General features: G+C 33.2%; 1 protein-coding gene across 20 annotated transcripts in view; it reads left to right on the top strand.

Annotated features, from left to right (window-relative positions):
- Nucleotides 1–12,647, top strand: part of IKZF2 (IKAROS family zinc finger 2) — a 151,186-nt gene that overhangs the window by 45,971 nt on the left and 92,568 nt on the right. The window contains exon 2 of one of the 20 annotated variants that reach the window (XM_005574193.5): nucleotides 7,708–7,857. The exons of the other annotated variants lie outside the window; for them this stretch is intronic. The gene's annotated coding sequence lies outside the window, so the exon portion shown is untranslated. The remainder of the gene's footprint in view (nucleotides 1–7,707; nucleotides 7,858–12,647) is intronic. 20 annotated transcript variants of the gene reach the window in all.

Genomic DNA, 12,647 nt, shown 5'->3' with positions numbered 1-12,647 from the left:
CTCGAACTCCTGGGCTCAAGAGATCCTCTCACCTTAGCCTCTGGACTAGCTGGGGCTAGGGACATGCACCACCACCATGCCTGGCTAATATCTCTCTAGAGCTGAGGTCTTGCTGTGTCTCATAGGCTGGTCTCAAAACTTGGGCTCAAGCGATTCTCCAGCCTCGGCCTCCCCAAGTGTTGGGATTATAGACGTGAACCACCGTGCCTAACCATTTTTTTTTTCCCGTAAGAATAGTTAGACCAATTCTTCCTTTGAAAAACAGATGTAAGGATCTCTTAAACAGAAAAATAGTTTGGTGCCCTCTTTCCATAATTTTTTTTTCAACCACAGAAGAAATTTTTTTTTAAAAAGATTGATTTTAAAGATATTTAAATACTAATCATTTGGATTATAATTATCAGTCATTATGGTAATGCCTTTTTAAAAAGAGAAATAGCTAATCATGAAGTGTAACAATTTAAAGAAAGACAGTTTAGGTAAATTTATATCTTAAAGTGAAAAATTGAATCGCTTAATTTTGTTACTATATTTTAGGTCATAAAAATATACTGATTGAAGAAAATGTTTTCAAACAAATTGTACATTTATCTTTTGCCCAAGAAATCTATTTTTATCTGAGCTAGGTAAAACTTAAGTCAGTGTAAAACAAGTTGTTTGGAAACGCTTAAATCTTTTTGAAAACATTACAACGAAATAACAAAAGTTTTCCAAAAGGGGCTGGTTAAGCATTGAGCTAGAGCACAGCATTTTCACAAGAGGAGTTTTCAGCAAGATGCTAACCTATCAATAGTTATGGCTGAAGAAGTTCTTTGGTTTTTGTTTGTTTGCAGAATTCTGATTTGTAGCATTTGATAATCACAAATTAAAAAAGGATCTTTGCACTTGTGTTTTGATTTTGGTCACAATTTTATAAATTGGTGTGTTTTGCTGTTTTTGTTAGGAAAAAAATGTAATATACTGACATACCACCCCCCGTTCCCCCCCACTATACTTCTTTAAATGTGCCAGATAAAAATCATTTAATCAAGCTTTTTGGGAATATTTGAGTGTGTCAGAGGTGATGTATTGTGTATAGACAAAGGTAAGAGAAAACCAGTCCAGGAATTAGAACGTCATTCCTGCACTGTGTGTGCATGTGTGTATTTGGTGTGTTTTTCCTTTGCTCTAATGGTATTCCTCCCTTCCCCCAAAACCTCTGGTGTATTTTCACTAATAGTGATGTCAGGTTAGGTACTTTGGAACAGTTGGAAAGGAAAACAGCAAGGCAGAAGAGGATTGGATCTTCAGGGAATGATTGGGAGGGAAGGCAGTCTAGGGAATTGGTTTCTGTGGGTAGCTCATGAGGGAGAGCTTTGCAGTAGAAGAGGAGTCAAACCTTTTGGGAGGGTCAGGGGAATAAATGGGACATTTCAGGGAGTCCTTGGAATTGAAAGAAGCAGTCAAAGCATTAAGGGAAGTCTTTTCGACACTACTTAAAGGAAGCCAGTGAGGGAAAGCAATGAGCTCCTTTGAGAAAATTCTGGGATAGGAGCATGGGGGCTTGGGAGGGGAGGGAATCTCTAAAGTACATTTGTTGTTGGCTCCACATAGGTCCCTGGTGTGTGAAGTGATCTAGATAGATGTAGTTATAAACGGGTTGTCCCTGTAAATCTGTTTGTATATGTGAATGTCTTTCTGATTTCCTCTTCTTTTTATATTCTTATCTGAGTATGGGAAGGGCTGAAGGCTTTATTGCTATCTGTGTGTTGCATGCTATGTGGATCTTTTAAGGCGTGACCTTATCAAAGTTGGCATCTAAATGCAAAAGAAAATGCAGGGCAAGCTTGTTCTAGTTGGGTTCCTGTCACCAGACCATAGCAATTTGGAACAATGGATACATTACCTGAATTCACTGGGAGCAAGCAGAGTCCCTGCTTCTATGCATGCCCTTATCAGTGTTTAAAATAGTGCTTTGTACTCTGCGTACTATCTAGAAGAGAACATCTCCTTCTCATTCTCTTCCTTTCCCTATTCTTTATTAATATTTTGGGGGGGAATGCTTTCATTTCAATAATTAGAAAATGTGGAAAAACAAGATTGCAAGGTTGAGGTGAAAGCAGTACAAGATTGGAAGAATGAAACTCTTTTCTTCACTCAGTAAAATGATACTTTTGGCTCAAGGCCTGGGGAACATAGGCGAGTTAGGATGGTGCAGACAGGACTAGCAACATGTCTGTTAAGGAATGGGCTGAGAACCCCTTGCCTCTGCCCTGTGGTTTACTACTGAATTTGAGTTGTAACTCTTTGTTTTTTTTTGTCCGTTAGAAGCAGTGGTAGAGAGATTACACACTAAGCTTTAAAACCACAGCAAAACAAAACTTTTAAAACACTTGTGTGGTAGCCTCAGAAGACAGGTTAACACATTCTGTTTCAACTGTACTATTAATGTTTTTTGCAAGTTTGTAATACCTCTAGACATGGAGGTCTTTTTCCCCCTTACATTTTATCTATATTGCAAATTGAATCTGAGGTGTGGCATGTGAGCATTAAAATAATGAAAACAAAACACAGTTTTATCCAGGATATATGTAATTTTGAACACTAAAAATCTTTTTAATGTATCATGTATGTAATATAAGTATCATCACTTTTATTCAATACATTTCAAAATATACTACTCGTTTTAGCAAATTCAAAGTCCTTTTAACATTTTCTTACAAATCTGATATCACTAAATTTGTAACTAAGGAATTTTATGGTGAGATTATTTGAGCTTTGTTTATTTCTGTAACAGTTGTTCTAAGCTATAAAAACGAACATCTTTAACACATCTGTATATATTTTAAAATAGCTTATTTGTAATTTAAACTAGCTTCAAATATTTTGCTATATTGCTATTTCCCCTATTCAAAGTTTACAAAACAAACATTTATTGAAGATCAGAGATGTCATAGTTTTTTTGTAAGAAGACATTTCCTTTCAGAGAGTGAACATAGAAATAAGGAAGGTTAAGGAGATGTCCTATCCTTTCCTTAAAGAAAAAAGACCTATTTATCACTTGCCATCTTATACTCATTCATTCATTCTCTCATTCACTATGCATTCAGTAAGTGCCCACTAAAGTTTTCTTAAGCCTTTCTTTTCATTCAGTCTCTGCTGATTTGATAAATCAGAAGGTTATCTTTGATAAGTATTCATATAATACTTTTTATTATCCTTTTGTGATTATTAAGCTGTCTGTCCAAGCTTTGAAGACAGTCTGCAATCCTTCAAATTTAAGCATTACCATTAGTTGTGATATATGTGTATACATGTCTTTTGGTCTCTCTATCATCATTTATCACAGTCTATCATTGTTTACCCAAAGGAATAACTAGCTACTGACTGAATGACCTTGTGTGAATAATTAATATCTCTGAGCCTCAGTTGACTTACCTGTACAAAGTAAGAATAATTATATTTTTTAAGATTGTTAGATTAGTTGTATATTTAAGCCCCCTCTATAGTATTTAGAAAATGTGAGGAGCGAGGTTACTTATTATTGTTTATATTGCCATTATCCTGACCACTATATGGACTTGACCCTCCAATTATTTCCTTGGGTCCATGCCATCTTACCTCTCTTATTTTTCCATTACTGCTTATCTCACAATATTCGAGAGTAAAAAGGAACTTTTTTACAACCAAAGGCTACCCATTTGTCACATATGCTTTCATCTTGATGCCTTCATGCATGCTGTTTTGCTTGCTGTTGTACAGCAGCAGAATATTACTGAGGAAGCACTTCTTTTTTAAAAAAATTTATAGTACAGCTGGAAATATGACAAGAAGAATAGAACAATTGATTATTAATTAAATCAACATATTATTCTGTAAATTCAGTAAAATTGAGCCCCCCCCTTCCTTTAAATGTTATATTTAGTCTTATTAAAATTTATTTTGCTATATGCTGTGGATTTTTATTCATTATTTTTGTTTAATTTCTAATGAAGAGTTATTGAGATTTTATGAGATTGACATCTTATTTCCTTTACAAATTTCCTATTGCTTGTACATTGGGAGCAAACCAAGAAGAGGTGCAAAAACAACCTCCCAGCTTGTCTTGGTGAATTGTGAATTGCTCTGGTTTATTCTTGTTTGTATTACATTTAATGAACAAGTCCTGTATGGTACTATGCATTTTAATTCAGTTTTGAAAATTATCAATTTGCAAATTTTGTCTTTTTCCACTTTCTTTTTCTGCTTCAAGAGCTTATTACCTTTGCTCCAGCTGAATAAAAGTTGGGCAAACAGATACCCTGACAACTGCCAACAGCACCACGCCTTGACTTTCCTGGGTACAGAAAGTAGTCAGTATTTCTGGGACTACACATCTGTCCCGTCTGAAAGATGCCACTCACAATTTCTAATTTAAATACAGTATGACTGAAAAAATGAAAATCACCACTTCTTTAAAAATGTGTATTGTATTTGCTTCTTTCCTGGTCTTACCAAAAAAAGTAAAAAAGATCCATGTAGCAGATTCAGGTCTATGCCTGCAAATTGCTTCCTGTTTGCTTGCATGGTGACAATGTTCTAAGTGCCAGTTTTGAATACTAGTAACCTGTCATGGATCAGTTATCTGAAATGGCAGGTTTATTTGTTATGGGAGGAATGACATTATCTCCTGTCCTTTAGACAGAGCTAAAGTGAGAATAAAGTGGTAAGAAAGAATGTTTCTTTGCACTCTAGTTGTGAACGTACTATCATTTGTGCTACTGATTTGATTGCCACAGCTACTATCATTAGCATCTTGGACCAAACATGGAACAAGCTGTACTATATTTCATGTATGATGGAATACAGAGACTGATTAAAAATACTCTTAAAGGTGCTGGATTATTCATTTGATAGCTGATCGTTATAAGACGTTAGGGTCATGCTTTCCTTTGTGGACATAAACATTTTTAATGATTGCTTTTAAAAATTAAATATAAATTTAATTTTGAGCCTAGGTGAGAATTTTCTTCATTTGAACTAATTTTTTTTTTGTTATCTCAGAATTATCTTAATAGTAGGTAGTGTCAGTTGCCAGAAAAACCTCAATGTGAAGGAAATTTATATATTATAATTCTTTCCTAGTGTTGTCTTTAGGTAGACTACAGTGAACCTATCTATTCTATTTTAATTCTGATTCCTTTTCTAGATAACCATAGGTAAAGGTCGTTTTAATTTGACCTCTGAAAGAAGAAAAAAATTTTCCCGGTTGGAGAAATAATGAGTAATGCTGGTTTAGAGACTGCCTCTTATCTTCTTCTCAAATCTTAGTCACTACCTAGTCTAGTGTTTTAAATAACTAATGAAAACATTTTTATGGTTTCTGAGATTTTTTTTAAAGCAGGCTTGAAAGATATGAAGTAATTTACTAGTAAACCAAATTTTAACATTATAGACATAAGAATGTTGTTTGTCCATCTCACTTTGTTTCATGATAATATTTTTTCTCCTAGGTGTAGGGAAAATAGGGGATTTTGTTTAATCAATAAAGGGATGTCTCTCTCTCTCTCTTCCTCTCTTCCTCTCTTTTGCTCTTTCTCTCTCTCTCTCTCTCTCTCTCTCTCTCTCTCTCTCTCTCTCTCTACCATGGCAGCCCAAATAGGGTTCAACTGTGCAGGTAGGATCTGTATTATTAATTTTCATTATGCCGAAACTGAAAAAACGTTGTGTTGAAATCTTAAAGCACTAGAAAAGTAAATAGCTAGAAAGTATTATCTGTTCTGTAAGAAAAACAGCAAACTAAACATTTTAATGTATTATTGACTTTGTTGGATTTATAATATTGGGACTTTTCTTTATACAAGTACCTGGCCTTTAAAAAGAAATACTACCTAGAGTAGCAACAAGTACTGTTAAAGTTGACAAGTGTTCCTAAGTATATTGTAGTTAGATTCGTGTGAGGAACTTCATTAAAAAATTTAAGTGTAAACCTGTAAGGTTACTTTAATTGGTTGTTTTTCATAGTTTATTTAGTGACTATTGCACAGTAATGCTTTGTATTAAATCAACATTAAGTTAGAATTCAGTGGTTGTATTAAATAGCCTTTTAAGACAGTATGTTAAATACGTGGCTTTCACCAAGGGGCCCCTATGGTATTTTGGCAATTTTACTATTTTTAAAAATTCATACCTACTTTGAATTGAGATTCATGTAAGTGAAACACCATTAATAAGGATTTTTGGTTTTAAATTTTAGTTTGTTTTATTATAAAACAGTCCATATCCATCATTCTTAAAATCAAGTATTCTTTATAACAGTCCTACTTCATATGCAGTCTGTAGGCTGGAAAGCATTTGTTACCAGTCTGCCTTGAAATTAAATATAGAAGTTGAGTAAATGCTTAAAACTGTCACAGAAGTTTGATAGAGTAATACAAATTGGGGGCTTATATTTTGTTTTTGTCAAATTTGACTTTATTATACGAATGTGATGAATTAGAAATTTAAAAAATCAATTGGTCCTTCCCACAGAAGGATATTTCATTTAAGAAATATCACTTTAGATGACATTAGAAGAGTTATCCATGTGCTTAGTGTCAGTTAGCTTAAATGCTATACATTAAAATATAAACATATCTAAAACCCACTTATATTAGTAACTTATGTAGGTAACCATATAATTTTTATAAAGTAACCTTAAATGAAAATGAAAGCCAATTCTTTAATGAGTCTAAAGCAGTAGAGCCTTTACTCATATACCTAGTAATAACTATCATTTATTAAGTGCTTACAATGTGCAATAGGGTGTCTTTTATCTTATTTAATCCTCTAAAAGCACAACGGGATAGGTTCCATATTACCCTCATTTTAGAGATACCGAGCTAAGGGTCAGAGAGGTTAAAAATGTGCTGATGGTCACTGAGCTAACTAAAAAAGCTAACATTAAAACATGCTTTTGTTCGTAATATGATTACACATCTTGTGCTTCACGTTTTTTTCTTTTCTATGAGGAGGTAATAACATGTACTGGGTAAAGAATGTTGTTTTGTGCTTGTAGGTAAAGCTGTGTACCACGCTGTATATCAGGAATTAGTTAGAGCTAGAAGAGGAAAGCTCAAGCATGCAAATCTTCAGTGCTGAGTTGGTATAGGGAGTAAGATGAGGCTTCATCACGTACGTTGCTCTTGATCTCAGAGTCTGTTACCACAAATTGTTGATGAGCACAAAAATTTAAGGATAACATGTTCAAGTTCCACTTGATACACCTTATAAGATAGAATCCCTTTTCAAAAAAAGCAGATGAGATGTGATTGTTAAATGGCATCTCTCTACTCTTCATGTGTACATAGATATTCAACTTTCAGGAAGCATGTCTATGATATTTGCATCTTACAGTAATATTTACAATATTTGTTTCCTTCTTCAGTCTCTTCAGTTATCTTTATAAAAGAAAGGAGGGTGGGAGGAGGAGGCTGACTTTTGTCATGTAGCTTCCCTCTTCAGATCTTCATCAGTATATGAGTAAACTCAGTTTACTAGATGCTTCACTTCTGTAAAATTCTGTAAATCAACTAGCTAATATTTAACTGAATTTATATCTTGTTTTCTTCATTTGGTCCATTTGATTGCTGATCATTGATATTCATCTGCCTAATTACCTTTGGACGTGTTTAAGGATTGAGGATAAAAACTATCAAGGGCAAGATTAAAAGAGGTGACTGACTCCCTGATTCTCTTCTGCCCTTGAAGGCACTGGATAATGGAGAAACAAGTGCTTGCATGTGTTGGATTTTGTTAGTTGGATCCAGCTCCAGCAGAGTGACAACTGAGGTCACGTCAGCACCTTGGAAGGCCGGGAAGCTGGAACTGGAGCAGCTGAGCCAATCCCCAGACAAACAGGTTTTAACCGGGACAGAGTGAGAGAATGCTTTGCTTTGGAAACTCTCTGCCCATCACCTAAGGCAGTGATTCTATTCCTATATATTTTTTCTGCTGTCTGTTCATTTTTATGTAGAGAAGATTAGTTATGAGGACTTCTTTCTATTTATGTATGGCGAAAGGTAATTGCAAAGTAATTATGTTAGACTTTGAGATATTTTTTGTTTTCTTCAGATTCGGGAGCAAAGAAATGTTACTTTTGAAATTAAGGTGGTGTGATGGAAGGATCATTTATGGCAGTAGTAAGGGTGATCATTTGTTGACTATCATCATTTTGTGTAAGGTTGAATGCCAATTAAATGTCATGAGTACCTCAATATGTTTAAATATCTTCGTATTATATAATACATATTCAAACCTCTTTTGATTCCAGGAGGAGATTTTCTTATAAGTCCTAAAATTGGAAAGTTGGATTCTAGTCTCATTTTGCAAGTCACTCTACTCTGTAGTTTATTTCTTCTCAATATGTAGAACGGTGGTTCTCAACTTTGGCTACACATTAGAACCATCTGGATATGTTTAAAATATACTGATATCTTTACCCCATCCCATACCAATTTAATAAAAATAGGGGTAGGGCTCAGGCATTTATAATGATTTATTAATTTCCCCAGATAATTCTGATGCACAGTGAAGGTCTAGAGTCATGGATATAGAATGATATCACTGACCTAACTTCTCTGATTTTTTTGAGGTTGATTAATTCATATTAACTGTTAATCACCTTTATAAAAAGTTTCCTCTAATTTATAGGGTCTTTTTCAAAAATGTAGAATTAGAAGGTCCTTTGATATACTTCTGTTCCTTGCCAGATTACATTCAACCATTAATTTAAGGTAAGGATGTTTGACAATAGATATTGTAAATAGGTAATTATATTTTTTCACCTTTTAATTACAAATAAAAATTTGATTTGTCGACAAGTACATATTGATAGAGAGCAGAGGGGGTGAGCTGGAAGTTAGGGGAAAGGGAATGGCATTTATTGAACACTTCTGTGTGCTATGTATCAGGTTCTATGATACAATCACCTCTAATGTAGGAGTCACAATTTCTGCTTATATATGATGAAGTCAGTACTTAAAGAGTTATTAATTAAGTTTAATTATATTTTATAAGTCATAGAATCTCAAGGGTATGATTGATCTTAAAAGTCATTTGAATAACTCATCTGCTGCACATAAAGGCTAAATGTGAAGGTTTCTGAATACTTTAAAATATGAAATCAGGAACGAATGTTAGGATTTTAAATGTATGTCATCAAGAAATATGGGGAAAAAGTAGCCCAGAGAGAGATATTTGGTAAAATGTTATACAAGTTATACAGTGTAACTGTTTGCTTAATGGTGTTGAGTTTTATTTTTATTTATTTTTCAATTATGACAGACATAGAAGTTTTTAATTCTTTAGCTATGATTATTAAAACATTTTGAAATATTTTATATCAATTTATATTATTATAAATCCAAATTTTCCAACTGCTGCATATTTTAAAAAATCACCATAGTTAACTAGAATGATTCCCAGTTGTACTAATTAGCATAAAAAGCTAATTAATTATCTCATTAAACTGCATGCCATTAGCCTTGATTTTACTGCATATTTGATGTATTATCTCTTGGTCTTTAAAAATATAGACAATAATAGTTTAGTCTTTCAATAATTGATTTTAAATTGGCATTTTTCAAAAAAACTTTTGTAATCTCAGTAATTAATAATTAACACAACAAATTCATCTTTAAAATGCTTTAAAAATAAGAAAATAGAAGAAATGTTCATCCCAACTTTCAATTAATGAAATGCAGTTTAAAATAATAAAATACCACATTTTACTCACCATATTATAAATGATGAAAACTAGTAAGATTGTTTAACATCAATAACATTGTATTGGTTTTATTGATTACATTGGTAATGTTGTTTTTACACAGTGCTCATGCAAGTTTAAATTGACACCTCATTTTGGATGGCAGTTTTATATAGCTTGCCTTCTCTTTTCACCTGATAATGCCTTCTTTAAGACTTCAATTTTAAGAAACCTATTAGAAATACAGACAGGTTTATCCACAAAAGTGGACACTGGAGTGGTATTATTGGAAATTACTTTCGGTACAGTGCTTAGGTAAATCATGGTTATTCCATAAGTTGAAGTATATATAGTCTTAAAAATTATGCTGATGAAGAATTTCTTCATGACATGGAAATGCTTCATGGTATGTTATTATAGAGAGATAAATAGTTTATAGTGTATTATATATATGTCCATACATTATTTGTTTATCGATAGATAAAATCTCAACTTTTTTGGAAAAGAAACATGATAAATGTTAAAACTAGGGGTAGGTTTCGGTACTGGTTTAAATATCTCTGTAAATACCTGTTTTTATATACTGAGGCATTGTTACTTTCATAATCAGAAAAAGAATAGAAAACAAAGTTTTTACATATAGTTAGCAGCTTTATTTTGGTCGGGCCATGCTTGATTTGCTATTCTTAGACATTCTAAGACATTTTTAGAGTCAGTATTTTGTATTGATTCTCTGGCTATCAAGTTTCTTTCATGTGAAATTCGCATCAAGTTTAGAGTATGATGCTCTCTTGGTCAGGTAACATATCCTTAGTGAATGGGTGCTATTTTATTGAGACTTCAGCTATACCCTCTTCTCTAGTACCTCTTCTAGGCTCTTTTGGACATATCTTCTGGCTTACCTTCTCATAAGCTGTATAATATTTAGTGGTTACCATAACCCAGACATGGGTTCCTTATGACTATCAATTACTGTTAAAGATACTACAAATGGGAATTTTTTTCTCCAAGCCATACTATTTAAATTTTATTTCAAGTATCTATAATTACCTCTTTAGGAGATAGAAACAATATCCTTAGATGAGCTGGAAACACCAAATTAGGAATTTTCCCCTAGGTTTGCTTCTGTAGAAATACTTAATAACTTATTTTTCTTTAGATCTAGTGAAATAGTGAAGTGTGCTTCTTAGCATAAATGGAAATGTTAATTTGTTCAACTTTTCATTAACACACATTTCTACCATAAGAGACTTTAGTAAAACTAGATTTAAAAAATTTGAAAGACATACTGATTTTTACAAAAACATATTTTAATCTTTAAAATGTTTATGGTATACCTGTGGTTAAATAACATATGCATGGTTTTAAATTTTTGATTCTTCTATGTTTAAACTCTTTTCAGTGTCTAGATAAATCTTTATTTTTTAAACCTCTTCATTGAAGATTATTCAAATTTTTTTCTAAGAGATTTGACTTTACATATGTTCATTGTACAGACTATTTTAATTCAGTGATTCCCATCTAATTGGTCAAGCACCAGTATGATGTTAAAAGTTACCCGAAGAGTCTAATATGCACTCCAGTTTGGGGATGACGTTTTAAGATGAATCTTGGATATTTAAAAATGTTTTATTTAGTATATTTTACAACATTCTAATTTTTAATTTAATGATATGTTTTGGTCAATTTTAATTTACTTTATCCTAAAAGAAAGCTATCTATATGCACATTTATTCAGCATTCATTTTAATGTTCACTTACTTAAAGAGTTTATCTATTATTATCACATTTACACTGATATTTGCATAGTTTTCCCCAAAGTCTGTAACTTTGAGTTCAGATCTGAACTTAAGGTTTGTACTTTTAGTTGTCTTTATGGATGTTTATGAACAATTACAAATAACATTTTCAACTCAATAATTTAAAAACTCATAATTCTCATATACCACTTCACTCAAATTTATTCTGTTTCCAAAATACCTAATGTCTGTTATTAATATAACACTGTCCCCTATATGGTTCTTTAGACTTGAAATCTTGGAATCAGATTACTTAATATTCTTTGTTTCTCATAGTCTGTCATCTGGTATCTTGTTCTTTTTCCTTTAAGATTTCTTTTGATTTGATTCTGTCCTCTCTCCTCTTGCTGGTCCACATCTTATCTAGCCTTTCTTTACCCAACTGATATTCACCCAGCACTTACATATATAATTATACTGGTTGCTAAAATATTAAAATACTTTTGTATAGGTTTGAGAAAGAGACTTTTCCTCAAGTCCATTGAGCACCTATACTCCATCCCAAGAGCTTTGTGGGTACCCTGCTTAATATGCTGTCAACTGGCTAACCAGCCTGTGTCCCAGCCCATGGATCTTAGCCTCAGTGTGCCTATGGATGTTCTCTACCAGGCTAGGGGGGTCTCAGATTCTTCCAGGAAAGATGGTACCCTGGTGTCAGTGCTGGCACACCAGCAAATAGTACTTACATGGGCCCCTGAAGCTATGGTATTCTCTTGCCAGCTCTCTCCTGCTGTTGCTTGTGGGAACTGCAGCCTCTCTGCTGTGTGCCAATTTATAGAATTGTTAAATACGTAGATATCACCCTATCTTTACTCCAGGCTTCATAGCTGTTATGGTAGATTGGTAGCCCCTTAGTTACTCTTTATCCCTATCTACTTATCCATCTGACATATTCAGCATAGCCAGATGAATCTCCCGAATTTTATCACTTCCCCAAGAGATGGAAATTTGAACCCAGTTCAAACTTTTTAATCAACTCACTTTACCATGTTTGCTTAACTTGTTAATCCATATCTTTCTCAGATGAACTCAGGTTTACCTTCTCACACAAGATGTTCTCATTTACCTTTTTATGTTTCCCTTTTCGCATGGTCACGTCTCTGAAGTTCTGTATCTTGTACAGTTTCAAATCAAACATTTCCTGT

The sequence above is a fragment of the Macaca fascicularis genome, chromosome 12 (assembly GCF_037993035.2).
Source record: "Macaca fascicularis isolate 582-1 chromosome 12, T2T-MFA8v1.1".
Lineage (NCBI taxonomy): Eukaryota > Metazoa > Chordata > Mammalia > Primates > Cercopithecidae > Macaca > Macaca fascicularis.
Note: the sequence above shows the minus strand (reverse complement) of the source record. Positions and strands in the feature narration are given on the sequence as shown.